Source organism: Macaca mulatta, chromosome 1, assembly GCF_049350105.2.
Source record: "Macaca mulatta isolate MMU2019108-1 chromosome 1, T2T-MMU8v2.0, whole genome shotgun sequence".
Lineage (NCBI taxonomy): Eukaryota > Metazoa > Chordata > Mammalia > Primates > Cercopithecidae > Macaca > Macaca mulatta.
In genome coordinates, this window is record NC_133406.1 from 103140106 (window position 1) to 103167959 (window position 27854).

Genomic DNA, 27854 nt, shown 5'->3' on the forward strand with positions numbered 1-27854 from the left:
AGAACAGATATTTCGGATCCCTTTGAAGACTATAAGGCCAAAGGAAAAATCCTCCGATAACAAAGAGAAAGAAGCTTTCTGAGAAAGTTCTTTGTGTTCTGTGAAATCATCTCACAGAGCTACAGCTTTCCCCTCAAGAAGCCTTTCGCTAGGACAGTTCTTGTGGAATTGGCAGAGTGGTATTTGGAAGCCCATAGAGGGCTATGGTGAAAAAGCAAATATCCTCAGATGAAATCTGGAAAGAAGCTTTCTGAGAAACATCTCTGTGATATGTGACTTCCACTCAAAGAGTTACATCTGTATTTCGTGGATCTCTTTGGTAGCCTTATTTCTGTGGAATCTGAGAACAGATATTTCAGATCCCTTTGAAGACTATAGGGCCAAAGGAAATATCCTCCGATAACAAAGAGAAAGAAGCTTTCTGAGAAACCTCTTTGTGTTCTGTGAAATCATCTCACAGAGTTACAGCTTTCCCCTCAAGAAGCCTTTCGCTAAGACAGTTCTTGTGGAATTGGCAAAGGGATATTTGGAAGCCCTTAGAGGGCTATGGTGAAAAAGGAAATATCCTCAGATGAAATCTGGAAAGAAGCTTTCTGAGAAACTGCTAAGTGCTCTGTTATTTCATCTCAGAGAGTTACATCTGTATTCGTGGATCTCTTTGCTAGCCTTATTTCTGTGGAATCTGAGAACAGATATTTCGGATCCCTTTGAAGACTATAGGGCCAAAGGAAATATCCTCCGAGAACAAAGAGAAAGAAGCTTTCTGAGAAACTGCTCTGTGATGTTTGACTTCCACTCGCAGAGTTACATCTGTATTTCCTGGATCTCTTTGCTAGCCTTAATTCTGTGGAATCTGAGAACAAATATTTCGGATCCCTTTGAAGACTACAGGGCCAAAGGGAATATCCTCCGATAACAAAGAGAAAGAAGCTTTCTGAGAAACTTCTTTGTGTTCTGTGAAATCATCTCACAGAGTTACAGCTTTCCCCTGAGGAAGCCTTTCGCTAAGACAGTTCTTGTGCAATTGGCAAAGTGATATTTGGAAGCCCATAGAGGCCTATGGTGAAAAAGGAAATACCCTCAGATGAAATCTGGAAAGAAGCTTTCTGAGAAACTGCTTAGTGTTCTGTTAATTCATCTCACAGAGTTACATCTGTATTTCGTGGATCTCTTTGCTAGCCTTATTTCTGTGGAATCTGAGAACAGATATTTCGGATCCCTTTGAAGACTATAGGGCCAAAGGAAATATCCTCCGATAACAAAGAGAAAGAAACTTTCTGAGAAACTTGTTTGTGTTCTGTGAAATCACCTCACAGAGGTACAGCTTTCACCTCAAGAAGCCTTTCGCTAAGACAGTTCTTGTGGAATTGGCAAAGTGATATTTGGAAGCCCATAGAGGGCTATGGTGAAAAAGGAAATATCCTCAGATGAAATCTGCAAAGAAGTTTTCTGAGAAACTGCTAAGTGTTCTGTTAATTCATTTCACAGAGTTACATCTGTATTTCGTGGATCTCTTTACTAGCCTTATTTCTGTGGAATCTGAGAACAGATATTTCGGATCCCTTTGAAGACTATAGGGCCAAAGGAAATATCCTCCGATAACAAAGAAAAGGAAGCTTTCTGAGAAACTTCTTTGTGTTCTGTGAAATCATCTCACAGAGTCACAGCTTTCAACTCAAGAAGCCTTTCGCTAAGAGAGTTCTTGTGGAATTGGCAAAGTGATATTTGGAAGGCCTTAGAGGGCTATGGTGAAAAAGGAAATATCCTCAGATGAAATCTGGAAAGAAGCTTTCTGAGAAACTGCTAAGTGTTCTGTTATTTCATCTCACAGAGTTACATCTGTATTCGTGGATCTCTTTGCTAGCCTTATTTCTGTGGAATCTGAGAACAGATATTTCGGATCCCTTTGAAGACTATAGGGCCAAAGGAAATATCCCCCGATAACAAAGAGAAAGAAGCTTTCTGAGAAACTTCTTTGTGTTCTGTGAAATCATCTCACAGAGTTACAGCTTTCCCCTCGAAAAGCCTTTCGTTAAGACAGTTCTTGTGGAATTGGCAAAGTGATATTTGGAAGCCCAAAGAGGGCTATGGTGAAAAAGGAAATACCCTCAGATGAAATCTGAAAAGCAGCTTTCTGAGAAACTGCTGTGTGATGTGTGACTTACACTTAAAGAGTTACATGGGTATTTCGTCAATCTCTTTGCTAGCCTTTTTTCTGTGGATTCTGAGACCAGATATTTCTGATCCCTTTGAAGACTATAGGGCCAAAGGAAATATCCTCCGATAACAAAGAGAAAGAAGCTATCTGAGAAAGTTCTTTGTGTTCTGTTAAATCATCACACAGAGTTACGGCTTTCCCCTCAAGAAGCCTTTCGCTAAGACAGTTCTTGTGGAATTGGAAAAGTGATATTTGGAAGCCCATAGAGGGCTATGTTGATAAAGGAAATATCCTCAGGTGAAATCTGAAAAGAAGCTTTCAGAGAAACTGCTCTGTGATGTGTGACTTCCACTCACAGAGTTACATCTGTATTTCGTGGATCTCTTTGCTAGCCTTATTTCTGTGGAATCTGAGAGCAGATATTTCGGATCCCTTTGCAGACTATAGGGCCAAAGGAAATATCCTCCGATAAAAAAGAGAAAGAAGCTTTCTGAGAAACTTCTTTGTGTTCTGTGAAATCATCTCCCAGAGTTACAGCTTTCCCCTCAAGAAGCCTTTCGTAAGACAGTTCTTGTGGAATTGGCAAAGTGATATTTGGAAGCCCATAGAGGGCTACGGTGAAAAAGGAAATACCCTCAGATGAAATCTGAAAAGAAGATTTCTGAGAAACTGCTTAGTGTTCTGTTAATTCATCTCACAGAGTTACATGTGTATTTCGTGGATCTCTTTGCTAGCCTTATTTCTGTGAAATCTTAGAACAGATATTTCGGATCCCTTTGAAGACTATAGGGCCAAAGGAAATATCCTCCGAGAACAAAGAGAAAGAAGCTTTCTGAGAAACTGCTCTGTGATGTGTGACTTCCACTCACAGAGTTACATCTGTATTTCGTGGATCTCTTTGCTAACCTTATTTCTGAGGAATCTGAGAACAGATATTTTGGATCCCTTTGAAGACTATAGGGCCAAAGGAAATATCCTCCGAGAACAAAGAGAAAGAAGCTTTCTGAGAAACTTCTTTGTGTTCTGTGAAATCAACTCTCGGAGTTACAGCTTTCCCCTTAAGAAGCCTTTCGCTAGGACAGTTCTTGTGGAATTGGCAAAGTGATATTTGGAAGCCCATAGAGGGCTTTGGTGAAAAAGGAAATATCCTCAGATGAAATCTGGAAAGAAGCTTTCTGAGAAACTGCTTAGTGTTCTGTTAATTCATCTCACAGAGTTAAATGTGTATTTTGTGGATCTGTTTGCTAGCCTTATTTCTGTGGAATCTGAGAACTGATATTTCGCATCCCTCTGAAGACTATAGGGCCAAAGGAAATATCCTCCGATAACAAAGAGAAAGAAGCTTTCTGAGAAACTTCTTTGTGTTCTGTGAAATCATCTCACAGAGATACAGCTTTCCCGTGAGGAAGCCTTTCGCTCATACAGTTCTTGTGGAATTGGCAAAGTGATATTTGGAAGCCCATAGAGGGCTAAGGTGAAAAAGGAAATATCCTCAGATGAAATCTGGAAAGAAGCTTTCTGAGAAACTGCTTAGTGTTCTGTTAATTCATCTCACAGAGTTACATCTGTATTTCGTGGATCTCTTTGCTAGCCTTATTTCTGTGGAATCTGAGAACAGATATTTCGGATCCCTTTGAAGACTATAGGGCCAAAGGAAATATCCTCCGATAACAAAGAGAAAGAAGCTTTCTGAGAAACTTGTTTGTGTTCTGTGAAATCACCTCACAGAGTTACAGCTTTCACCTCAAGAAGCCTTTCGCTAAGATAGTTCTTGTGGAATTGTCAAAGTGATATTTGGAAGCCCACAGAGGGCTATGATGAAAAAGGAAATATCCTCAGATGAAATCTGGAAAGAAGCTTTCTGAGAAACTCCTTAGTGTTCTTTTAATTCATCTCACAGAGTTACATCTGTATTTCGTGGATCTCTTTGCTAGCCTTATATCTGTGGAATCTGAGAACAGATATTTCGGATCCCTTTGAAGACTATAGGGCCAAAGGAAATATCCTCCGATAACAAAGAGAAGGAAGCTTTCTGAGAAGCTTCTTTGAGTTCTGTGAAATCATCTCACAGAGTTACAGCCTTCCCCTAAAGAAGCCTTTCGCTAAGACAGTTCTTGTGGAATTGGCAAAATGATATTTGGAAGCCCAGAGAGGCTATGGTGGAAAAGGAAATATCCTCAGATGAAATCTGGAAAGAAGCTTTCTGAGAAACTGCTCTGTGATGTGTGACTTCCACTAACAGGCAAGCATCTGTATTTCGTGGATCTCTTTGCTAGCCTTCTTTCTGTGGAATCTGAGAACAAATATTTCGGATCCCTTTGAAGACTATAGGGCCAAAGGAAATATCCTCCGATAAGAAAGAGAAAGAAGCTTTCTGAGAAATTTCTTTGTGTTCTGTGAAATCATGTCACAGAGTTACAGCTTTCCCCTCAAGAAGCCTTTCGCTAAGACAGTTCTTGTGGAATTGGCAAAGTGGTATTTGGAATCCCATAGAGGGCTATGGTGAAAAAGGAAATATCCTCAGATAAAATCTGGAAAGAAGCTTTCTGAGAAACTGCTTAGTGTTCTGTTAATTCATCTCACAGAGTTACATCTGTATTTCGTGGATCTCTTTGCTAGCCTTATTTCTGTGGGATCTGAGAACAGATATTTCGGATCCCTTTGAAGACTATAGGGCCAAAGGAAATATCCTCCGATAACAAAGAGAAAGAAGCTTTCTGAGAAACTTCTTTGTGTTCTGTGAAATCATGTCACAGAGTTACAGCTTTCCCCTCAAGAAGCCTTTCGCTAAGACTTTTCTTGTGGAATTGGCAAAGTGATATTTGAAAGCCCATAGAGGGCAATGGTGAAAAAGGAAATATACTCAGATGAAATCTGGAAAGAATCTTTCTGAGAAACTGCTTAGTGTTCTGTTAATTCATCTCACAGAGTTACATCTGTATTTCGTGGATCCCTTTGTTAGTCTTATATCTGTGGAATCTGAGAACAGATATTTCGAATCCCTTTGAAAACTATAGGGCCAAAGGAAATATCCTCCGATAACAAAAAGAAAGAATCTTTCTGAGAAACTTCTTTGTGTTCTGTGAAATCATCTCACAGAGTTACAGCTTTCCCCTCAAGAAGCCTTTCGCTAAGACAGTTCTTGTGGAATTGGTAAAGTGACATTTGGAAGCCCACAGAGGGCTATGATTAAAAAGGAAATATCCTCAGATGAAATCTGGAAAGAAGCTTTCTGAGAAACTGCTTAGTGTTTCCTTAATTCATCTCACAGAGTTACATCTGTATTTCGTGGATCTCTTTGCTAGCCTTATATCTGTGGAATCTGAGAACAGATATTTCGGATCCCTTTGAAGACTATAGGGCCAAAGGAAATATCCTCGGATAACAAAGAGGAAGAAGCTTTCTGAGAAACTTCTTTGTGTTCTGTGAAATCATCTCACAGAGTTATAGTCTTCCCCTCAAGAAGCCTTTCGCCTAGACAGTTCTTGTGGAATTTGGCTAAGTGATATTTGGAAGCCCATAGAGGGCTATGGTGAAAAAGTAAATACCCTCAGATGAAATCTGGAAAGAATCTTTCTGAGAAACTTCTCTGTGATGTGTGACTTCCACTCACAGAGTTACATCTGTATTTCGTGGATCTCTTTGGTAGCCTTATTTCTGTGGAATCTGAGAGCAGATATTTCGGATCCCTTTGAAGACTATAGGGCCAAAGGAAGTATCCTCCGATAACAAAGAGAAAGAAGCTTTCTGAGAAAGTTCTTTGTGTTCTCTGAAATCATCTCACAGAGTTACAGATTACCCCTCAAGAAGCCTTTCGCTAAGACAGTTCTTGTGGAATTGGCAAAGTGATATTTTGAAGCCCATAGCGGTCTATGGTGAAAAAGGAAATAACCTCAGATGAAATCTGGAAAGAAGCTTTCTGAGAAACTGCTAAGTGTTCTGTTAATCCATCTCACAGAGTTACATCTGTATTTCGTGGATCTCTTTGCTCGCCTTATTTCTGTGGAATCTGAGAACAGGTATTTCAGATCCCTTTGAAGACTATAGGGCCAAAGGAAATATCCTCCGATAACAAAGAGAAAGAAGCTTTCTGAGAAACTTCTATGTGTTCTGTGAAATCATCGCACAGATTTACAGCTTTCCCCTCAAGAAACCTTTCGCTAAGACAGTTCTTGTGGAATTGGCAAAGTGATATTTGGAAGACCATAGAGGGCTATGGTGAAAAAGGAAATATCTTCATATGAAATCTGGAAAGAAGCTTTCTGAGAAAATGTTCTGTGATGTGTGACTTCCACTCACAGAGTTACATCTTTTTTTCCTGGAACTCTTTGCTAGCCTTAATTCTGTGGAATCTGAGAACAAATATTTCGGATCCCTTTGAAGACTATAGGGCCAAATGGAATATCCTCCGATAACAAAGAGAAAGAAGCTTTCTGAGAAACTTCTTTGTGTTCTGTGAAATCATCTCACAGATTTACAGCTTTCCCCTCAAGAAGCCTTTCGCTAAGACAGTTCTTGTGGAATTGGCAAAGTGATATTTGGAAGTCCATAGAGGGATATGGTGAAAAAGGAAATATCCTCAGATGAAATCTGGAAAGAACCTTTCTGAGAAACTGCTTAGTGTTCTGTTAATTCATCTCACAGAGTTACATCTGTATTTCGTGGATTTCTTTGCTAGCCTTATTTCTGTGGAATCTGAGAGCAGATATTTCGGATCCCTTTGAAGACTATAGGGCCAAAGGAAATATCCTCCGATAACAAAGAGAAAGAAGCTTTCGGAGAATCTTCTTTGTGTTCTGCGAAATCATGTCACAGAGTTACAGCTTTCAACTCAAGAAGCATTTCGCTAAGAGAGTTCTTGTGGTATTGGCAAATTGATATTTGGAAGCCCATAAAGGGCTCTGGTGAAAAAGGAAATATCCTCAGATGAAATCTGGAAAGAAGCTTTCTGAGAAACTGCTAAGTGTTCTGTTATTTCATCTCACAGAGTTACATCTGTATTTCGTGGATCTCTTTGCTAGCCTCATTTCTGTGGAATCTGAGTACAGATATTGCGGATCCCTATGAAAACTATAGGGCCAAAGGAAATATCCTCCGATAACAAAGAGAAAGAAGCTTTCTGAGAAACTTCTTTGTGTTCTGTGAAATCATCTAACAGAGTTACAGCTGTCCCATCAAGAAGCCTTTCGCTAAGACAGTTCTTGTGGAATCGGCAAAGTGATATTTGGAAGCCCATAGAGGGCTATGATGAAAAAGGAAATATCCTCAGATGAAATCTGAAAAGAAGCTTTCAGAGAAACTGCTCTGTGATGTGTGACTTACACTCACAGAGTTACATCTGTATTTCGTGGATCTCTTTGCTAGCCTTATTTCTGTGGAATCTGAGAACAGATATTTCAGATCCCTTTGAAGACTATAGGGCCAAATGAAATATCCTCCGATAACAAAGAGAAAGAAGCTTTCTGAGAAAGTTCTTTGTGTTCTGTGAAATCATGTCACAGAGTTACAGCTTTCCCCTCAAGAAGCCTTTCTCTAAGACAGTTCTTGTGGAATTGGCAAAGTGATATTTTGAAGCCCATAGAGGGCTATGGTGAAAAATGAAATAACCTCAAATGAAATCTTGAAAGAAGCTTTCTGAGAAACTGCTAAGTGTTCTGTTAATTCATCTCACAGAGTTACATCTGTATTTCGTGGATCTCTTTGCTAGCCTTATTTCTGTGGAATCTGAGGACAGATATTTCAGATCCCTTTGAAGACTATAGGGCCAAAGGAAATATCCTCCGATAACAAAGAGAAAGAAGCTTTCTGAGGATCTTCTTTGTGTTCTGTGAAATCATCTCACAGAGTTTCAGCTTTCCCCTCAAGAAACCTGTCGCTAAGACAGTTCTTGTGGAATGGGCAAAGTGATATTTGGAGCCCATAGAGGGCTAAGGTGAAAAAGGAAATATCTTCAGATGAAATCTGGAAAGAACCTTTCTGAGAAAATGTTCTGTGATGTGTGACTTCCACTCACAGAGTTACATCTGTATTTCGTGGATCTCTTTTCTAACTTTATTTCTATGGAATCTGAAAACAGATATTTCGGAATCCTTTGAAGACTATAGGGCCAGAGGAAATATCCTCAGATAACAAAGAGAAAGAAGCTTTCTGAGAAACTTCTTTGTGTTCTGTGAAATCATCTCACAGAGTTACAGCTTTCCCCTGAGGAAGCCTTTCGCTAAGACAGTTCTTGTGGAATTGGCAAAGTGATATTTGGAAGCCCATAGAGGGCTATGGTGAAAAAGGAAATTCCCTCAGATGAAATCTGGAAAGAAGCTTTCTGAGAAACTGCTTAGTGTTCTGTTAATTCATCTCACAGAGTTACATCTGTATTTCGTGGATCTCTTTGCTAGCCTTATTTCTGTGGAATCTGAGAACAGAGATTTCGGATCCCTTTGAAGACTATAGGGCCAAAGGAAATATCCTCCGATAACAAAGAGAAAGAAGCTTTCTGAGAAAGTTCTTTGTGTTCTGTGAAATCATCTCACAGAGCTACAGCTTTCCCCTCAAGAAGCCTTTCGCAAGGACAGTTCTTGTGGAATTGGCAGAGTGGTATTTGGAAGCCCTTAGAGGGCTATGGTGAAAAAGGAAATATCCTCGGATGAAATCTGGAAAGAAGCTTTCTGAGAAACTGCTCGGTGATGTTTGACTTCCACTCGCAGAGTTACATCTGTATTTCGTGGATCTCTTTGCTAGCCTTATTTCTGTGGAATCTGAGTACAGATATTTCGGATACCTTTGAAGACTATAGGGCCAAAGGAAATATCCTCCAATAACATAGAGAAAGAAGCTTTCTGAGAACGTTCTTTGTGTTCTGTGAAATCATCTCACAGAGTTACAGCTTTCCCCTGAGGAAGCCTTTCGCTAAGACAGTTCTTGTGGAATTGGCAAAGTGATATTTGGAAGCCCATAGAGGGCTATGGTGAAAAAGGAAATACCCTTAGATGAAATCTGGAAAGAAGCTTTCTGAGAAACTGCTTAGTGTTCTGTTAATTCATCTCACAGAGTTACATCTGTATTTCGTGGATCTCTTTGCTAGCCTTATTTCTGTGGAATCTGAGAACCGATATTTCGGATCCCTTTGAAGACTATAGGGCCAAAGTAAATAACCTCCGATAACAAAGAGAAAGAAGCTTTCTGAGAAAGTTCTTTGTGTTCTGTGAAATCATCTCACAGAGCTACAGCTTTCCCCTCAAGAAGCCTTTCGCTAGGACAGTTCTTGTGTAATTGGCAAAGTGATATTTGGAAGCCCATAGAGGGCTATGGTGAAAAAGCAAATATCCTCAGATGAAATCTGGAAAGAAGCTTTCTGAGAAACTGCTCTGTGATGTTTGACTTCCACTCGCAGAGTTACATCTGTATTTCCTGGATCTCTTTGCTAGCCTTAATTCTGTGGAATCTGAGAACAAATATTTCGGATCCCTTTGAAGAGTATAGGGCCAAAGGAAATATCCCCCGATAACAAAGAGAAAGAAGCTTTCTGAGAAACTTCTTTGTGTTCTGCGAAATCATCTCACAGAGGTACAGCTTTCCCCTCAAGAAGCCTTTCGCTAAGACAGTTCTTGTGGAATTGGCAAAGTGATATTTGGAAGCCCATAGAGGGATATGGTGAAAAAGGAAGTATCCTCAGATGAAATCTGGAAAGAACCTTTCTGAGAAACTGCTTAGTGTTCTGTTAATTCATCTCACAGAGTTACATCTGTATTTCGTGGATTTCTTTGCTAGCCTTATTTCTGTGGAATCTGAGAGCAGATATTTCGGATCCCTTTGAAGACTATAGGGCCAAAGGAAATATCCTCCAATAACAAAGAGAAAGAAGCTTTCTGAGAAACTTCTTTGTGTTCTGCGAAATCATGTCACAGAGTTACAGCTTTCAACTCAAGAAGCCTTTCGCTAAGAGAGTTCTTGTGGAATTGGCAAATACATATTTGGAAGCCCATAAAGGGCTCTGGTGAAAAAGGAAATATCCTCAGATGAAATCTGGAAAGAAGCTTTCTGAGAAACTGCTAAGTGTTCTGTTATTTCATCTCACAGAGTTACATCTATATTTCGTGGATCTCTTTGCTAGCCTTATTTCTGTGGAATCTGAGTATAGATATTTCGGATCCCTTTTAAGACTATAGGGCCAAAGGAAATATCCTCCGATAACAAAGAGAAAGAAGCTTTCTGAGAAACTTCTTTGTGTTCTGCGAAATCATCTCACAGAGTTACAGCTTTCCCCTCAAGAAGCCTTTCGCTAAGTCAGTTCTTGTGGAATTGGCAAAGTGATATTTGAAAGCCCATAGAGGGCAAAGGTGAAAAAGGAAATATCCTCAGATGAAATCTGAAAAGAAGCTTTCAGAGAAACTGCTCTGTGATGTGTGACTTACACTCACAGAGTTACATCTGTATTTCGTGGATCTCTTTGCTAGCCTTATTTCTGTGGAATCTGAGAACAGATATTTCAGATCCCTTTGAAGACTATAGGGCCAAAGGAAATATCCTCCGATAACAAAGAGAAAGAAGCTTTCTGAGAAAGTTCTTTGTGTTCTGTGAAATCATGTCACAGAATTACAGCTTTCCCCTCAAGAAGCCTTTCGCTAAGACAGTTCTTGTGGAATTGGCAAAGTGATATTTGGAAGCCCATAGAGGGCTATGTTGAAAAAGGAAATACCCTCTGATGAAATCTGGAAAGAAGTTTTCTGAGAAACTGCTTAGTGTTCTGTTAATTCAACTCACAGAGTTACATCTGTATTTCGTGGATCTCTTTGCTAGCCTTATTTCTGTGGAATCTGAGAACAGATATTTCGGATCCCTTTGAAGACTATAAGGCCAAAGGAAAAATCCTCCGATAACAAAGAGAAAGAAGCTTTCTGAGAAAGTTCTTTGTGTTCTGTGAAATCATCTCACAGAGCTACAGCTTTCCCCTCAAGAAGCCTTTCGCTAGGACAGTTCTTGTGGAATTGGCAGAGTGGTATTTGGAAGCCCATAGAGGGCTATGGTGAAAAAGCAAATATCCTCAGATGAAATCTGGAAAGAAGCTTTCTGAGAAACATCTCTGTGATATGTGACTTCCACTCAAAGAGTTACATCTGTATTTCGTGGATCTCTTTGGTAGCCTTATTTCTGTGGAATCTGAGAACAGATATTTCAGATCCCTTTGAAGACTATAGGGCCAAAGGAAATATCCTCCGATAACAAAGAGAAAGAAGCTTTCTGAGAAACCTCTTTGTGTTCTGTGAAATCATCTCACAGAGTTACAGCTTTCCCCTCAAGAAGCCTTTCGCTAAGACAGTTCTTGTGGAATTGGCAAAGGGATATTTGGAAGCCCTTAGAGGGCTATGGTGAAAAAGGAAATATCCTCAGATGAAATCTGGAAAGAAGCTTTCTGAGAAACTGCTAAGTGCTCTGTTATTTCATCTCAGAGAGTTACATCTGTATTCGTGGATCTCTTTGCTAGCCTTATTTCTGTGGAATCTGAGAACAGATATTTCGGATCCCTTTGAAGACTATAGGGCCAAAGGAAATATCCTCCGAGAACAAAGAGAAAGAAGCTTTCTGAGAAACTGCTCTGTGATGTTTGACTTCCACTCGCAGAGTTACATCTGTATTTCCTGGATCTCTTTGCTAGCCTTAATTCTGTGGAATCTGAGAACAAATATTTCGGATCCCTTTGAAGACTACAGGGCCAAAGGGAATATCCTCCGATAACAAAGAGAAAGAAGCTTTCTGAGAAACTTCTTTGTGTTCTGTGAAATCATCTCACAGAGTTACAGCTTTCCCCTGAGGAAGCCTTTCGCTAAGACAGTTCTTGTGCAATTGGCAAAGTGATATTTGGAAGCCCATAGAGGCCTATGGTGAAAAAGGAAATACCCTCAGATGAAATCTGGAAAGAAGCTTTCTGAGAAACTGCTTAGTGTTCTGTTAATTCATCTCACAGAGTTACATCTGTATTTCGTGGATCTCTTTGCTAGCCTTATTTCTGTGGAATCTGAGAACAGATATTTCGGATCCCTTTGAAGACTATAGGGCCAAAGGAAATATCCTCCGATAACAAAGAGAAAGAAACTTTCTGAGAAACTTGTTTGTGTTCTGTGAAATCACCTCACAGAGGTACAGCTTTCACCTCAAGAAGCCTTTCGCTAAGACAGTTCTTGTGGAATTGGCAAAGTGATATTTGGAAGCCCATAGAGGGCTATGGTGAAAAAGGAAATATCCTCAGATGAAATCTGCAAAGAAGTTTTCTGAGAAACTGCTAAGTGTTCTGTTAATTCATTTCACAGAGTTACATCTGTATTTCGTGGATCTCTTTACTAGCCTTATTTCTGTGGAATCTGAGAACAGATATTTCGGATCCCTTTGAAGACTATAGGGCCAAAGGAAATATCCTCCGATAACAAAGAAAAGGAAGCTTTCTGAGAAACTTCTTTGTGTTCTGTGAAATCATCTCACAGAGTCACAGCTTTCAACTCAAGAAGCCTTTCGCTAAGAGAGTTCTTGTGGAATTGGCAAAGTGATATTTGGAAGGCCTTAGAGGGCTATGGTGAAAAAGGAAATATCCTCAGATGAAATCTGGAAAGAAGCTTTCTGAGAAACTGCTAAGTGTTCTGTTATTTCATCTCACAGAGTTACATCTGTATTCGTGGATCTCTTTGCTAGCCTTATTTCTGTGGAATCTGAGAACAGATATTTCGGATCCCTTTGAAGACTATAGGGCCAAAGGAAATATCCCCCGATAACAAAGAGAAAGAAGCTTTCTGAGAAACTTCTTTGTGTTCTGTGAAATCATCTCACAGAGTTACAGCTTTCCCCTCGAAAAGCCTTTCGTTAAGACAGTTCTTGTGGAATTGGCAAAGTGATATTTGGAAGCCCAAAGAGGGCTATGGTGAAAAAGGAAATACCCTCAGATGAAATCTGAAAAGCAGCTTTCTGAGAAACTGCTGTGTGATGTGTGACTTACACTTAAAGAGTTACATGGGTATTTCGTCAATCTCTTTGCTAGCCTTTTTTCTGTGGATTCTGAGACCAGATATTTCTGATCCCTTTGAAGACTATAGGGCCAAAGGAAATATCCTCCGATAACAAAGAGAAAGAAGCTATCTGAGAAAGTTCTTTGTGTTCTGTTAAATCATCACACAGAGTTACGGCTTTCCCCTCAAGAAGCCTTTCGCTAAGACAGTTCTTGTGGAATTGGAAAAGTGATATTTGGAAGCCCATAGAGGGCTATGTTGATAAAGGAAATATCCTCAGGTGAAATCTGAAAAGAAGCTTTCAGAGAAACTGCTCTGTGATGTGTGACTTCCACTCACAGAGTTACATCTGTATTTCGTGGATCTCTTTGCTAGCCTTATTTCTGTGGAATCTGAGAGCAGATATTTCGGATCCCTTTGCAGACTATAGGGCCAAAGGAAATATCCTCCGATAAAAAAGAGAAAGAAGCTTTCTGAGAAACTTCTTTGTGTTCTGTGAAATCATCTCCCAGAGTTACAGCTTTCCCCTCAAGAAGCCTTTCGTAAGACAGTTCTTGTGGAATTGGCAAAGTGATATTTGGAAGCCCATAGAGGGCTACGGTGAAAAAGGAAATACCCTCAGATGAAATCTGAAAAGAAGATTTCTGAGAAACTGCTTAGTGTTCTGTTAATTCATCTCACAGAGTTACATGTGTATTTCGTGGATCTCTTTGCTAGCCTTATTTCTGTGAAATCTTAGAACAGATATTTCGGATCCCTTTGAAGACTATAGGGCCAAAGGAAATATCCTCCGAGAACAAAGAGAAAGAAGCTTTCTGAGAAACTGCTCTGTGATGTGTGACTTCCACTCACAGAGTTACATCTGTATTTCGTGGATCTCTTTGCTAACCTTATTTCTGAGGAATCTGAGAACAGATATTTTGGATCCCTTTGAAGACTATAGGGCCAAAGGAAATATCCTCCGAGAACAAAGAGAAAGAAGCTTTCTGAGAAACTTCTTTGTGTTCTGTGAAATCAACTCTCGGAGTTACAGCTTTCCCCTTAAGAAGCCTTTCGCTAGGACAGTTCTTGTGGAATTGGCAAAGTGATATTTGGAAGCCCATAGAGGGCTTTGGTGAAAAAGGAAATATCCTCAGATGAAATCTGGAAAGAAGCTTTCTGAGAAACTGCTTAGTGTTCTGTTAATTCATCTCACAGAGTTAAATGTGTATTTTGTGGATCTGTTTGCTAGCCTTATTTCTGTGGAATCTGAGAACTGATATTTCGCATCCCTCTGAAGACTATAGGGCCAAAGGAAATATCCTCCGATAACAAAGAGAAAGAAGCTTTCTGAGAAACTTCTTTGTGTTCTGTGAAATCATCTCACAGAGATACAGCTTTCCCGTGAGGAAGCCTTTCGCTCATACAGTTCTTGTGGAATTGGCAAAGTGATATTTGGAAGCCCATAGAGGGCTAAGGTGAAAAAGGAAATATCCTCAGATGAAATCTGGAAAGAAGCTTTCTGAGAAACTGCTTAGTGTTCTGTTAATTCATCTCACAGAGTTACATCTGTATTTCGTGGATCTCTTTGCTAGCCTTATTTCTGTGGAATCTGAGAACAGATATTTCGGATCCCTTTGAAGACTATAGGGCCAAAGGAAATATCCTCCGATAACAAAGAGAAAGAAGCTTTCTGAGAAACTTGTTTGTGTTCTGTGAAATCACCTCACAGAGTTACAGCTTTCACCTCAAGAAGCCTTTCGCTAAGATAGTTCTTGTGGAATTGTCAAAGTGATATTTGGAAGCCCATAGAGGGATATGGTGAAAAAGGAAATACGCTCAGATGAAATCTGGAAAGAAGCTTTCTGAAAAACTGCTCTGTGATGTGTGACTTCCACTCACAGAGGTACATCTGTATTTCGAGGATCTCTTTGCTAGCCTTATTTCTGTGGAATCTGAGAACTGATATTTCGGGTCCCTTTGAAGACTATAGGGCCAAAGGAAATATCCTCCGATAACAAAGAGAAAGAAGCTTTCTGAGAAACTTCTTCGTGTTCTGTGAAATCATCTCTCAGAGTTACAGCTTTCCCCTGAGGAAGCCTTTCGCTAAGACAGTTCTTGTGGAATTGGCAAAGTGATATTTGGAAGCCCATAGAGGGCTATGGTGAAAAAGGAAATACCCTCAGATGAAATCTGGAAAGAAGCTTTCTGAGAAACTGCTTAGTGTTCTGTTAATTCATCTGACAGAGTTACATCTGTATTTCGTGGATCTCTTTGCTAGCCTTATTTCTGTGGAATCTGAGAACAGATATTTCGGATCCCTTTGAAGACTATAGGGCCAAAGGAAATATCCTCCGATAACAAAGAGAAAGAAGCTTTCTGAGAAACTTGTTTGTGTTCTGTGAAATCACCTCACAGAGTTACAGCTTTCACCTCAAGAAGCCTTTCGCTAAGATAGTTCTTGTGGAATTGTCAAAGTGATATTTGGAAGCCCATAGAGGGATATGGTGAAAAAGGAAATACGCTCAGATGAAATCTGGAAAGAAGCTTTCTGAAAAACTGCTCTGTGATGTGTGACTTCCACTCACAGAGGTACATCTGTATTTCGAGGATCTCTTTGCTAGCCTTATTTCTGTGGAATCTGAGAACTGATATTTCGGGTCCCTTTGAAGACTATAGGGCCAAAGGAAATATCCTCCGATAACAAAGAGAAAGAAGCTTTCTGAGAAACTTCTTCGTGTTCTGTGAAATCATCTCTCAGAGTTACAGCTTTCCCCTGAGGAAGCCTTTCGCTAAGACAGTTCTTGTGGAATTGGCAAAGTGATATTTGGAAGCCCATAGAGGGCTATGGTGAAAAAGGAAATACCCTCAGATGAAATCTGGAAAGAAGCTTTCTGAGAAACTGCTTAGTGTTCTGTTAATTCATCTGACAGAGTTACATCTGTATTTCGTGGATCTCTTTGCTATCCTTATTTCTGTGGAATCTGAGAACAGATATTTCGGATCCCTTTGAAGACTATAGGGCCAAAGGAAATATCCTCCGATAACAAAGAGAAAGAAGCTTTCTGAGAAAGTTCTTTGTGTTCTCTGAAATCATCTCACAGAGTTACAGCTTTCCCCTCAAGAAGCCTTTCGCTAAGACAGTTCTTGTGGAATTGGCAAAGTGATATTTGGAAGCCCTTAGAGGGCTATGGTGAAAAAGGAAATATCCTCAGATGAAATCTGGAAACAAGCTTTCTGAGAAACTGCTCTGTGATGTTTGACTTCCACTCGCAGTGTTACATCTGTATTTCGTGGATCTCCTTGCTAGCCTTATTTCTTTGGAACCTGAGTACAGATATTTCGGATACCTTTGAAGACTATAGGGCCAAAGGAAATATCTTCCGATAACAAAGAGAAAGAAGCTTTCTCAGAACGTTCTTTGTGTTCTGTGAAATCATCTCACAGAGTTACAGCTTTCCCCTGAGGAAGCCTTTCCCTAAGACAGTTCTTGTGGAACTGGCAAAGTGATATTTGGAAGCCCATAGAGGGCTATGTTGAAAAAGGAAATACCCTCAGATGAAATCTGGAAAGAAGCTTTCTGAGAAACCGCTTAGTGTTCTGTTAATTCATCTCACAGAGTTACATCTGCATTTCGTGGATCTCTTTGCTAGCCTTATTTCTGTGGAATCTGAGAACAGATATTTCAGATCCCTTTGAAGACTATAGGGCCAAAGGAAATATCCTCCGATAACAAAGAGAAAGAAGCTTTCTCAGAAACTTCTTTGTGTTCTGTGAAATCATCTCACAGGGTTACAGCTTTCCCCTCAAGAAGGCTTTCGCTAAGACAGTTCTTGTGGAATTGGCAAAGTGATATTTGGAAGCCCTTTGAGGGCTATGGTGAAAAAGGAAATATCCTCAGATGAAATCTGGAAAGAAGCTTTCTGAGAAACTGCTCTGTGATGTGTGACTTCCACTCGCAGAGTTACATCTGTATTTCGTGGATCTCTTTGCTAGCCTTATTTTTGTGGAATCTGAGTACAGATATTTCGGATCCCTTTGAAGACTATAGGGCCAAAGGAAATATCCTCCGATAACAAAGAAAAAGAAGATTTCTGAGAACGTTCTTTGTGTTCTGTGAAATCATCTCACAGAGTTACAGCTTTCCCCTCAAGAAGCCTTTCGCTAAGTCAGTTCTTGTGGAATTGGCAAAGTGATATTTGGAAGCCCATAGAGGGCTATGGTGAAAAAGGAAATATCCTCAGATGAAATCTGAGAAGAAGCTTTCAGAGAAACTACTCTGAGATGTGTGACTTCCACTCGCAGAGTTACATCTGTATTTCGTGGATCTTTTTGCTAGCCTCATTTCTGTGGAATCTGAGAACAGATATTTCAGATCCCTTTGAAGACTACAGGGCCAAAGGAAATATCCTCCGATAACAAAGAGAAAGAAGCTTTCTGAGAAACTTCTTTGTGTTCTGTGAAATCATCTCACAGAGTTACAGCTTTCCCCTCAAGAAGCCTTTCGCTAAGACAGTTCTTGTGGAATTGGCAAAGTGATATTTGGAAGCCCTTAGAGGGCTATGGTGAAAAAGGAAATACCCTCAGATGAAATCTGGAAAGAAGCTTTCTGAGAAACTGCTTAGTGTTCTGTTAATTCATCTCACAGAGTTACATCTGTATTTCGTGGATCTCCTTCCTAGCCTTATTTCTGTGGAATCTGAGAACAGATATTTCGGATCCCTTTGAAGACAATAGGGCCAAAGGAAATATCCTCCGATAACAAAGAGAAAGAAGCTTTCTGAGAAACTTCTTTGTGTTCTGTGAAAACATCTCACAGAGCTACAGTTTTCCTCTCAAGAAGCCTTACGCTAAGACAGTTCTTGTGGAATTGGCAAAGTGATATTTGGAAGCCCATAGAGGGCTATGGTGAAAAAGGAAATATCTTCAGATGAAATCTGGAAAGAAGCTTTCTGAGAAAATGTTCTGTGATGTGTGACTTCCACTCACAGAGTTACATCTGTATTTCGTGGATCTCTTTTCTACTTTATTTCTGTGGAATCTGAAAACAGATATTTCGGATTCCTTTGAAGACTATAGGACCAGAGGAAATATCCTCCGATAACAAAGAGAAAGAAGCTTTCTGAGAAACTTCTTTGTGTTCTGTGAAATCATCTCAAAGAGTTACAGCTTTCCTCTCAAGTAGCCTTTCGCTAAGACAGTTCTTGTGGAATTGGCAAAGTGATATTTGGAAGCCCTTAGAGGGCTATGGTGAAAAAGGAAATATCCTCAGATGAAATCTGGAAAGAAGCTTTCTGAGAAACTCTTTAGTGTTCTGTTAATTCATCTCACAGAGTTACATCTGTATTTCGTGGATCTCTTTGCTAGCCTTATTTCTGTGGAATCTGAGTACAGATATTTCGGATCCCTTGGAAGACTATAGGGCCAAAGGAAATATCCTCCGATAACAAAGAGAAAGAAGCTTTCTGAGAAACTTCTTTGTGTTCTGTGAAATCATCTCACATAGTTACAGCTTTCTCCTCAAGAAGCCTTTCGCTAAGACAGTTCTTGTGGAATTGGCAAAGTGATATTTGGAAGCCCATAGAGGGCTATGTTGAAAAAGAAATATCCTCAGAGGAAATCTGGAAAGAAGTTTCTGAGAAACTGCTCTGTGATGTGTGACTTCCACTCACAGAGTTACATCTGTATTTCGTGGATCTCTTTGGTAGCCTTATTTCTGTGGAATCTGAGTGCAGATATTTCGGATCCCTTTGAAGACTATAGGGCCAAAGGAAATATCCTCCGATAACAAAGAGAAAGAAGCTTTCTGAGAAAGTTCTTTGTGTTCTGTGAAATCATCTCACAGAGTTACAGCTTTCCCCTTAAGGAGCCTTACGCTAAGACAGTTCTTGTGGAATTGGCAAAGTGATATGTGGAAGGCCATAGAGGGCTACGGTGAAAAAGGAAATATCCTCAGATGAAATCTGGAAGGAAGCTTTCTGAGAAACTGCTTAGTGTTCTGTTAATTCATCTCACAGAGTTACATCTGTATTTCGTGGATCTCTTTGCAAGCCTTATTTCTGTGGAATCTGAGAAGAGATATTTCGGATCCCTTTGAAGACTATAGGGCCAAAGGAAATATCCTCTGATAACAAAGAGAAAGAAGCTTTCTGAGAAACTTCTTTGTGTTCTGTGAAATCATCTCACAGAGTTACAGCTTTCCCCTGAGGAAGCCTTTCGCTAAGACAGTTCTTGTGGAATTGGCAAAGTGATATTTGGAAGCCCATAGAGGGCTATGGTGAAAGGGGAAATACCCTAAGATGAAATCTGGAAAGAAGCTTTCTGAGAAAATGCTTAGTGTTTTGTTTATTCATCTCACAGAGTTACATCTGTATTTCGTGGATCTCTTTGCGAGCCTTATTTCTGTGGAATCTGAGAACAGATATTTCGGATCCCTTTGAAGACTATAGGGCCAAAGGAAATATCCTCCGATAACAAAGAGAAAGAAGCTTTCTGAGAAACTGCTTTGTGTTCTGTGAAATCATCTCACAGAGTTACAGCTTTCCCCTCAAGAAGCCTTTCGCTAAGACACTTCTTGTGGAATTGGCAAAGTGATATTTGGAACCCCTAGAGGAATATGGTGAAAAAGGAAATATCCTCAGATGAAATCTGGAAAGAAGCTTTCTGAGAAACTGCTTAGTGTTCTGTTAATTCATCTCACAGAGATACATCTGTATTTCATTGATCTCTTTGATAGTCTTATTTCTGTGGAATCTGAGAACAGATATTTCGGATCCCTTTGAAGACTATAGGGCCAAAGGAAATATCCTCCGATAACAAAGAGAAAGAAGCTTTCTGAGAAACTTCTTTGTGTTCTGTGAAATCATCTCACAGAGTTACAGCTTTTCTCTCAAGAAGCCTTTCTTAAGACAGTTCTTGTGGAATTGGCAAAGTGATATTTGGAAACCCGTAGAGGGCAATGGTGAAAAAGGAAATATCCTCAGATGAAATCTGTAAAGAAGCTTTCTGAGAAACTGCTTAGTGTTCTGTTAATTCATCTCACAGTGATACATCTGTATTTCGTGGATCTCTTTTCTAGCCTTATTTCTGTGGAATCTGAGAACAGATATTTCGGATCCCTTTGAAGACTATAGGACCAAAGGAAATATCCTCCGATAACAAAGAGAAAGAAGCTTTCTGAGAAACTTCTTTGTGTTCTGTGAAATCATCTCACAGGGTTACAGCTTTCCCTTCAAGAAGCCTTACGCTAAGACATTTCTTGTGGAATTGGCAAAGTGATATTTGGAAGCCCATAGAGGGCTAGGGTGAAAAAGGAAATATCCTCAGATGAAATCTGGAAAGAAGCTTTCTGAGAAACTGCTCTGTGATGTGTGACTTCCACTCACAGAGTTACACTTGTATTTCGTGGATCTCTTTGCTAGCCTTATTTCTGTGGAATCTGAGAACAGATATTTCGGATCCCTTTGAGGACTATAGGGTCAAAGGAAATATCCTCCGAGAACAAAGAGAAAGAAGCTTTCTGAGAAACTTCTTTGTGTTCTGTGAAATCATCTCACAGAGTTACAGCTCTCTCCTCAAGAAGCCATTCGTAAGATAGTTCTTGAGGAATTGGCAAATTGATATTTGGAAGAACATAGAGGGCTATGGTGAAAAAGGAAATATCCTCCGATGAAATCTGGAAAGAAGCTTTCTGAGAAACTGCTTAGTGTTCTGTTAATTCATCTCACAGAGTTACATCTGTATTTCGTGGATCTCTTTGCTAGCCTTATTTCTGTGGAATCTGAGAACAGATATTTCAGATCCCTTTGAAGACTATAGGGCCAAAGGAAATATCCTCCGATAAGAAAGAGAAAGAAGCTTTCTGAGAAACTTCTTTGTGTTCTGTGAAATCATCTCACAAAGTTACAGCTTTCCCCTCAAGAAGCCTTTCGCTAAGACAGTTCTTGTGGAATTGGCAAAGTGATATTTGGAAGCCCATAGAGGGCTATGGTGAAAAAGGAAATATCCTCAGATGAAATCTGAAAAGAAGATTTCAGAGAAACTGCTGTGTGATGTGTGACTTCCACTGAAAGAGTTACATCTGTATTTCGTGGATCCCTTTGCTAGCCTAATTTCTGTGGAATCTGAGAACAGATATTTCGGATCCTTTGAAGACTATAGGGCCAAAGGAAATATCCTCCGATAACAAAGAGAAAAAGCTTTCTTAGAAAGTTCTTTTGTTCTGTGAAATCATCTCACAGAGTTACAGCTTTCCCCTCAAGAAGCCTTTCGCTAAGACAGTTCTTGTGGAATTGGCAAAGTGATATGTGGAAGCCCATAGAGGGCTATGGTGAAAAAGGAAATATCCTCCGATGAAATCTGGAAAGAAGCTTTCTGAGAAACTGCTTAGTGTTCTGTTAATTCATCTCACAGAGTTACATCGGTATTTCGTTGATCTCTTTGCTAGCCTTATTTCTGTGGAATCTGAGAACAGATATTTCGGATCCCTTTGAAGACTAAAGGGCCAAAGGAAATATCCTCCGATAACAAAGAGAAAGAAGCTTTCTCAGAAACTTCTTTGTGTTCTGTGAAATCATCTCACAGAGTTACTGCTTTCCCCTCAAGAAGCCTTTCGCTAAGACAGTTCTTGTGGAATTGGCAAAGTGATATTTGGAAGCCCTTAGAGGGCTATGTTGAAAAAGGAAATATGCTCAGATGAAATCTGGAAAGAACCTTTCAGAGAAACTGCTCTGTGATGTGTGACTTACACTCTCAGAGTTACATCTGTATTTCGTGGATCTCTTTGCTAGCTTTATTTCTGTGGAATCTGAGACCAGATATTTCGGATCCCTTTGAAGACTATAGGGCCAAAGGAAATATCCTCCGATAACAAAGAGAAAGAAGCTTTCTGAGAAATTTCTTTGTGTTCTGTGAAATCATCTCACAGACTTACAGCTTTCCCCTCAAGAAGCCTTTCGCTAAGAGAGTTCTTGTGGAATTGGCAAAGTGATATTTGGAAGCCCTTAGAGTGCGATGTTGAAAAAGGAAGTATTCTCAGATGAAATCTGGAAAGAAGCTTTCTGAGAAACTGCTTAATGTTCTCTTAATTCATCTCACAGAGTTACATCTGTATTTCTTGGATCTCTTTGCTAGCCTTATTTCTGTAGAGTCTGACAACAGATATTTCGAATCCCTTTGAAGACTATAGGGCCAAAGGAAATATCCTCTGAAAACAAAGAGAAAGAGGCTTTCTTAGAAACTTCTTTGTGTTCTCTGAAATCATCTCACAGAGTTACAGCTTTCCCCTCAAGAAACCTTTCGCTAAGACAGTTCTTGTGGAAATGGCAAAGTGATATTTGGAAGCCCATAGAGGGCTATGCTGAAAAAGGAAATATCCTCAGATGAAATCTGGAAAGAAGCTTTCTGAGAAACTGCTCTGTGATGTGTGACTTCCACTCACAGAGTTACATCTGTATTTCGTGGATCTCTTTGCTAGCCTTATTTCTGTGGAATCTGAGAACAGATATTTCGGATCCCTTTGAAGACTATAGGGCCAAATGAAATATCCTCCGATAACAAAGAGAAAGAAGCTTTCTGAGAAACTTCTTTGTGTTCTGTGAAATCATGTCACAGAGTTACAGCTTTCCCCTCAAGAAGCCTTTCGCTAAGACAGTTCTTGTGGAATTGGCAAAGTGATATTTGGAGCCCATAGAGAGCAAAGGTGAAAAAGGAAATATCCTCAGATGAAATCTGGAAAGAAGCTTTCTGAGAAACTGTTTAGTTTTCTGTTAATTCATCTCACAGAGTTACATCTGTATTTCGTGGATCTCTTTGCTAGCCTTATATCTGAGGAATGTGAGAAATGATATTTCGGATCCCTTTGAAAACTATAGGGCCAAAGGAAATATCCTCCGATAACAAAGAGAAAGAATCTTTCTGAGAAACTTCTTTGTGTTCTGTGTAATGATCTCACAGAGTTACAGCTTTCCCCTGTAGATGCCTTTCGCTAAGACAGTTCTTTTGGAGATGGCAAACTGACATTTGGACGCCCACAGAGGGGTAAGATGAAAAAAGAAATATCCTCAGATGAAATCTGGAAAGAAGCTTTTTGAGAAACTGCTTAGTGTTCCCTTAATTCATCTCACAGAGTTACATCTGTATTTCGTGGATCTCTTTGCTAGCCTTATTTCTGTGGAATCTGAGTCCACATATTTCAGATCCCTTTGAAGACTATAGGGCCAAAGGAAATATCCTCCGATAACAAAGAGAAAGAAGCTTTCTGAGAAACTTCTTTGTGTTCTGTGAAATAATCTCACAGAGTTACAGCTTTCCCCTCAAGAAGCCTTTCGCTAAGAGAGTTCTTGTGGAATTGGCAAAGTGATATTTGGAAGCCCTTAGAGGGCGATGGTGAAAAAGGAAATATCCTCAGATGAAATCTGGAAGAAGCGTTCTGAGAAACTGCTTAGTGTTCTGTTAATTCATCTCACACAGTTACATCTGTATTTCGTGGATCCCTTTGCTAGCCTTATTTCTGTGGGATCTGAGAACACATATTTCGGATCCATTTGGAGACTATAGGGCCAAAGGAAATATCCTCCGATAACAAAGAGAAAGAAGCTTTCTGAGAAACTTCTTTGTCTTCTGTGAAATCTTCTCACAAAGTTACAGCTTTCCCCTCAAGAAGCCTTTCGCTAAGAGAGTTCTTGTGGAATTGGCAAAGTGATATTTGGAAGCCCTTAGAGGGCGATGGTGAAAAAGGAAGTATCCTCAGATGAAATCTGGAAAGAAGCTTTCTGAGAAACTGCTTAGTGTTCTGTTAATTCATCTCACAGAGTTACATCTGTATTTCGTGGATCTCTTTGCTAGCCTTATTGCTGTGGAATCTGAGAACAGATACTTCGGATCCCTTTGAAGACTATAGGGCCAAAGGAAATATCCTCCGAGAACAAAGAGAAAGAAGCTTTCTGAGAAACTTCTTTGTGTTCTGTGAAATCATCTCACAGAGTTACAGCTTTCCCCTCAAGAAGCCTTTCGCTAAGACAGTTCTTGTGGAATAGGCAAAGTGATATTTGGAAGCCCATAGAGGGCTATGGTGAAAAAGGAAATATCCTCAGATGAAATCTGGAAAGAAGCTTTCTGAGAAACTGCTTAGTGTTCTGTTAATTCATCTCACAGAGTTACATCTGTATTTCGTGGATCTCTTTTCTAGCCTTATATCTGTGGCATCTGAGAAACGATATTTCGGATCCCTTTGAAGATTATAGGGCCAAAGGAAATATCCTCTGATAACAAAGAGATAGAAGCTTTCTGAGAAACTTCTTTGTCTTCTGTGAAATCATCTCACAGAGTTACAGCTTTCCACTCAAGAAGCCTTTCGCTAAGAGAGTTCTTGTTGAATTGGCAAAGTGATATTTGGAAGCCCTCAGAGGGCGATGGTGAAAAAGGAAATATCGTCAGATGAAATGTGGAAAGAAGCTTTCTGATAATCTGCTTAGTGTTCTGTTAATTCATCTCACAGAGTTACATCTGTATTTCGTGGATCTCTTTCCTAGCCTTATTGTTGTGACTCTGAGAACAGATACTTCGGATCCCTTTGAAGACTATAGGGCCAAAGGAAATATCCTCCGATAACAAAGAGAAAGAAGCTTTCTGAGACATTTCTTTGTGTTCTGTGAAATCATCTCAGGGAGTTACAGCTTTCCCTTCAAGGAGCCTTTCGCTAAGACAGTTCTTGTGGAATTGGCAAAGTGATATTTGGAAGCCCACAGAGGGCTATGATGAAAAAGGAGATATCCTCGGATGAAATCTGGAAAGAAGCTTTGTGAGAAACTGCTTAGTGTTCTTTTAGTTCATCTCACAGAGTTACATCTGTATTTCGTGGATCTCTTTGCTAGCCTTATATCTGTGGAATTTGAGAACAGATATTTCGGATCCCTTTGAAGACTATACTGCCAAAGGAAATATCCTCCGATAACAAAGAGAAAGAAGGTTTGTGAGAACCTTCTTTGTGTCCTGTGAAATCATGTCACAGAATTACAGCCTTCCCCTCAAGAAGCCTTTCGCTAAGACAGTTCTTGTGGAATTGGCAAAATGATATTTGGAAGCCCAGAGAGGGCTATGGTGGAAAAGGAAATATCCTCAGATGAAATCTGGAAAGAAACTTTCTGAGAAACTGCTCTGTGATGTCTGACTTCCACTCACAGAGATACATCTGTATTTCGTGGATCTCTTTGCTAGCCTTATTTCTGTGGAATCTGAGAACAGATATTTTGGATCCCTTTGAAGAGTAGAGGGCCAAAGGAAATATCCTCCGATAACAAAGAGAAAGAAGCTTTCTGAGAAACTTCGTTGCGTTCTGTGAAATCATCTCACAGAGTTACAGCTTTCCCCTCAAGAAGCCTTTCGCTAAGAGAGTTCTTGTGGAATTGGCAAAGTGATATTTGGAAGCCCATAGAGGGCTATGGTGAAAAAGGAAATATCCTCAGATGAAATCTGGAAAGAAGCTTTCTGAGAAACTGCTGAGTGTTCTGTTAATTCATCTCCCACAGTTACATCTGTATTTCGTGGATCTCTTTGCTAGCCTTATTTCTGTGGAATCTGAGAACAGATATTTCGGATCCCTTTGAAGACTATAGGGTCAAAGGAAATATCCTCCGATAACAAAGAGAAAGAAGCTTTCTGAGAAACTTCTTTGTGTTTTGTGAAATCATCTCACAGAGTTACAGCTTTCCCCTGAGGAAGCCTTTAGCTAAGACAGTTCCTGTGGAATTGGCAAAGTGATATTTGGAAGCCCTTAGAGGGCTATGGTGAAAAAGGAAATATCCTCAGATGAAATCTGGAAAGAAGCTTTCTGAGAAACTGCTTAGTGTTCTGTTAATTCATCTCACAGTGTTACATCTGTATTTCGTGGATCTCTTTGCTAGCCTTATTGCTGTGGAATCTGAGAACAGATATTTCGGATCCCTTTGAAAACTATAGGGCCAAAGGAAATATCCTCCGATAACAAAGAGAAAGGAGCTTTCTGAGAAACTTCTTTGTCTTCTGTGAAATCATCTCACAGAGTTACAGCTTTCCCCTCAAGTAGCGCTAAGACAGTTCTTGTGGAATTGGCAAAATGAGATTTGGAACCCCTAGAGGGCTATGGTGAAAAAGGAAATATCCTCAGATGAAATCTGGAAAGAAGCTTTCTGAGAAGCTGCTTAGTGTTCTGTTAATTCATCTCACAGAGTTACATCTGGATTTCGTGGATCTCTTTTCTAGCCTTATATCTGTGGAATATGAGAACAGATATTTCGGATCCCTTTGAAGACTATAGGGCCAAAGGAAATATCCTCCGATAACAAAGAGATAGAAGCTTTCTGAGAAACTTCTTTGTGTTCTGTGAAATCATCTCACAGAGTTACAGCTTTCCCCTCAAGAAGCCTTTCGCTAAGAGAATTCTTGTGGAATTGGCAAAGTGATATTTGGAAGCCTTAGAGGGCGATGGTGAAAAAGGAAATATCCTCAGATGAAATCTGGAAATAAGCTTTCTGAGAAACTGCTTAGTGTTCTGTTAATACATCTCACAGAGTTACATCTGTATTTCGTGGATCCCTTTGCTAGCCTTATTTCTGTGGGATCTGAGAACAGATATTTCGGATCCCTTTGAAGACTATAGGGCCAAAGGAAATATCCTCCGATAACAAAGAGATAGAAGCTTTCTGAGAAACTTCTTTGTGTTCTGTGAAATCATCTCACAGAGTTACAGCTTTCCCCTCAAGAAGACTTTCGCTAAGACAGTTCTTGTGGAATTGGCAAAGTGATATTTGGAAGCCCTTAGAGGGCGACGGTGAAAAAGGAAGTATCCTCAGATGAAATTTGGAAAGAAGCTTTCTGAGAAACTGCTTAGTGTTCTGTAAATTCATCTCACAGATTTACATCTGTATTTCGTGGATCTCTTTGCTATCCTTATTTCTGTGGAATCTGAGAACAGATATTTCAGATCCCTTTGAAGACTGTAGGGCCAAAGGAAATATCCTCCGATAACAAAGAGAAAGAAGCTTTCTGAGAAACTTCTTTGTGTTCTGTGAAATCATCTCACAGAGTTACAGCTTTCCCCTCAAGAAGCCTTTCGCTAAGAGAGTTCTTGTGGAATTGGCAAAGTGATATTTGGAAGCCCTTAGAGGGCGATGGTGAAAAAGGAAATATCCTCAGATGAAATCTGGAAAGAAGCTTTCTGAGAAACTGCTAAGTGTTCTTTTAATTCATCTCACAGAGTTACATCTGTATTTCGTGGATCTCTTTGCTAGCCTTATATCTGTGGAATCTGAGAACAGATATTTCGGATCCCTTTGAAGACTATAGGGCCAAAGGAAATATCCTCCGATAACAAAGAGAAAGAAGCTTTCTGAGAAACTTCGTTATGTTCTGTGAAATCATCTGAAAAAGTTACAGCTTTCCCCTCAAGAAGCCTTTCGCTAAGACAGTTCTTGTGGAATTGGCAAAGTGATATTTGGAAGTCCATAGAGGGCTATGGTGAAAAAAGAAATATCCTCAGATGAAATCTGGAAAGAAGCTTTCTGAGAAACTGCTGAGTCTTCTGTTAATTCATCTCACAGAGTTACATCTGTATTTCGTGGATCTCTTTGCTAGCCTTATTGCTGTGGAATCTGAGAACAGATATTTCGGATCCCTTTGAAGACTATAGGGCCAAAGGAAATATCCTCCGATAACAAAGAGAAAGAAGGTTTCTGAGAAACTTCTTTGTGTTC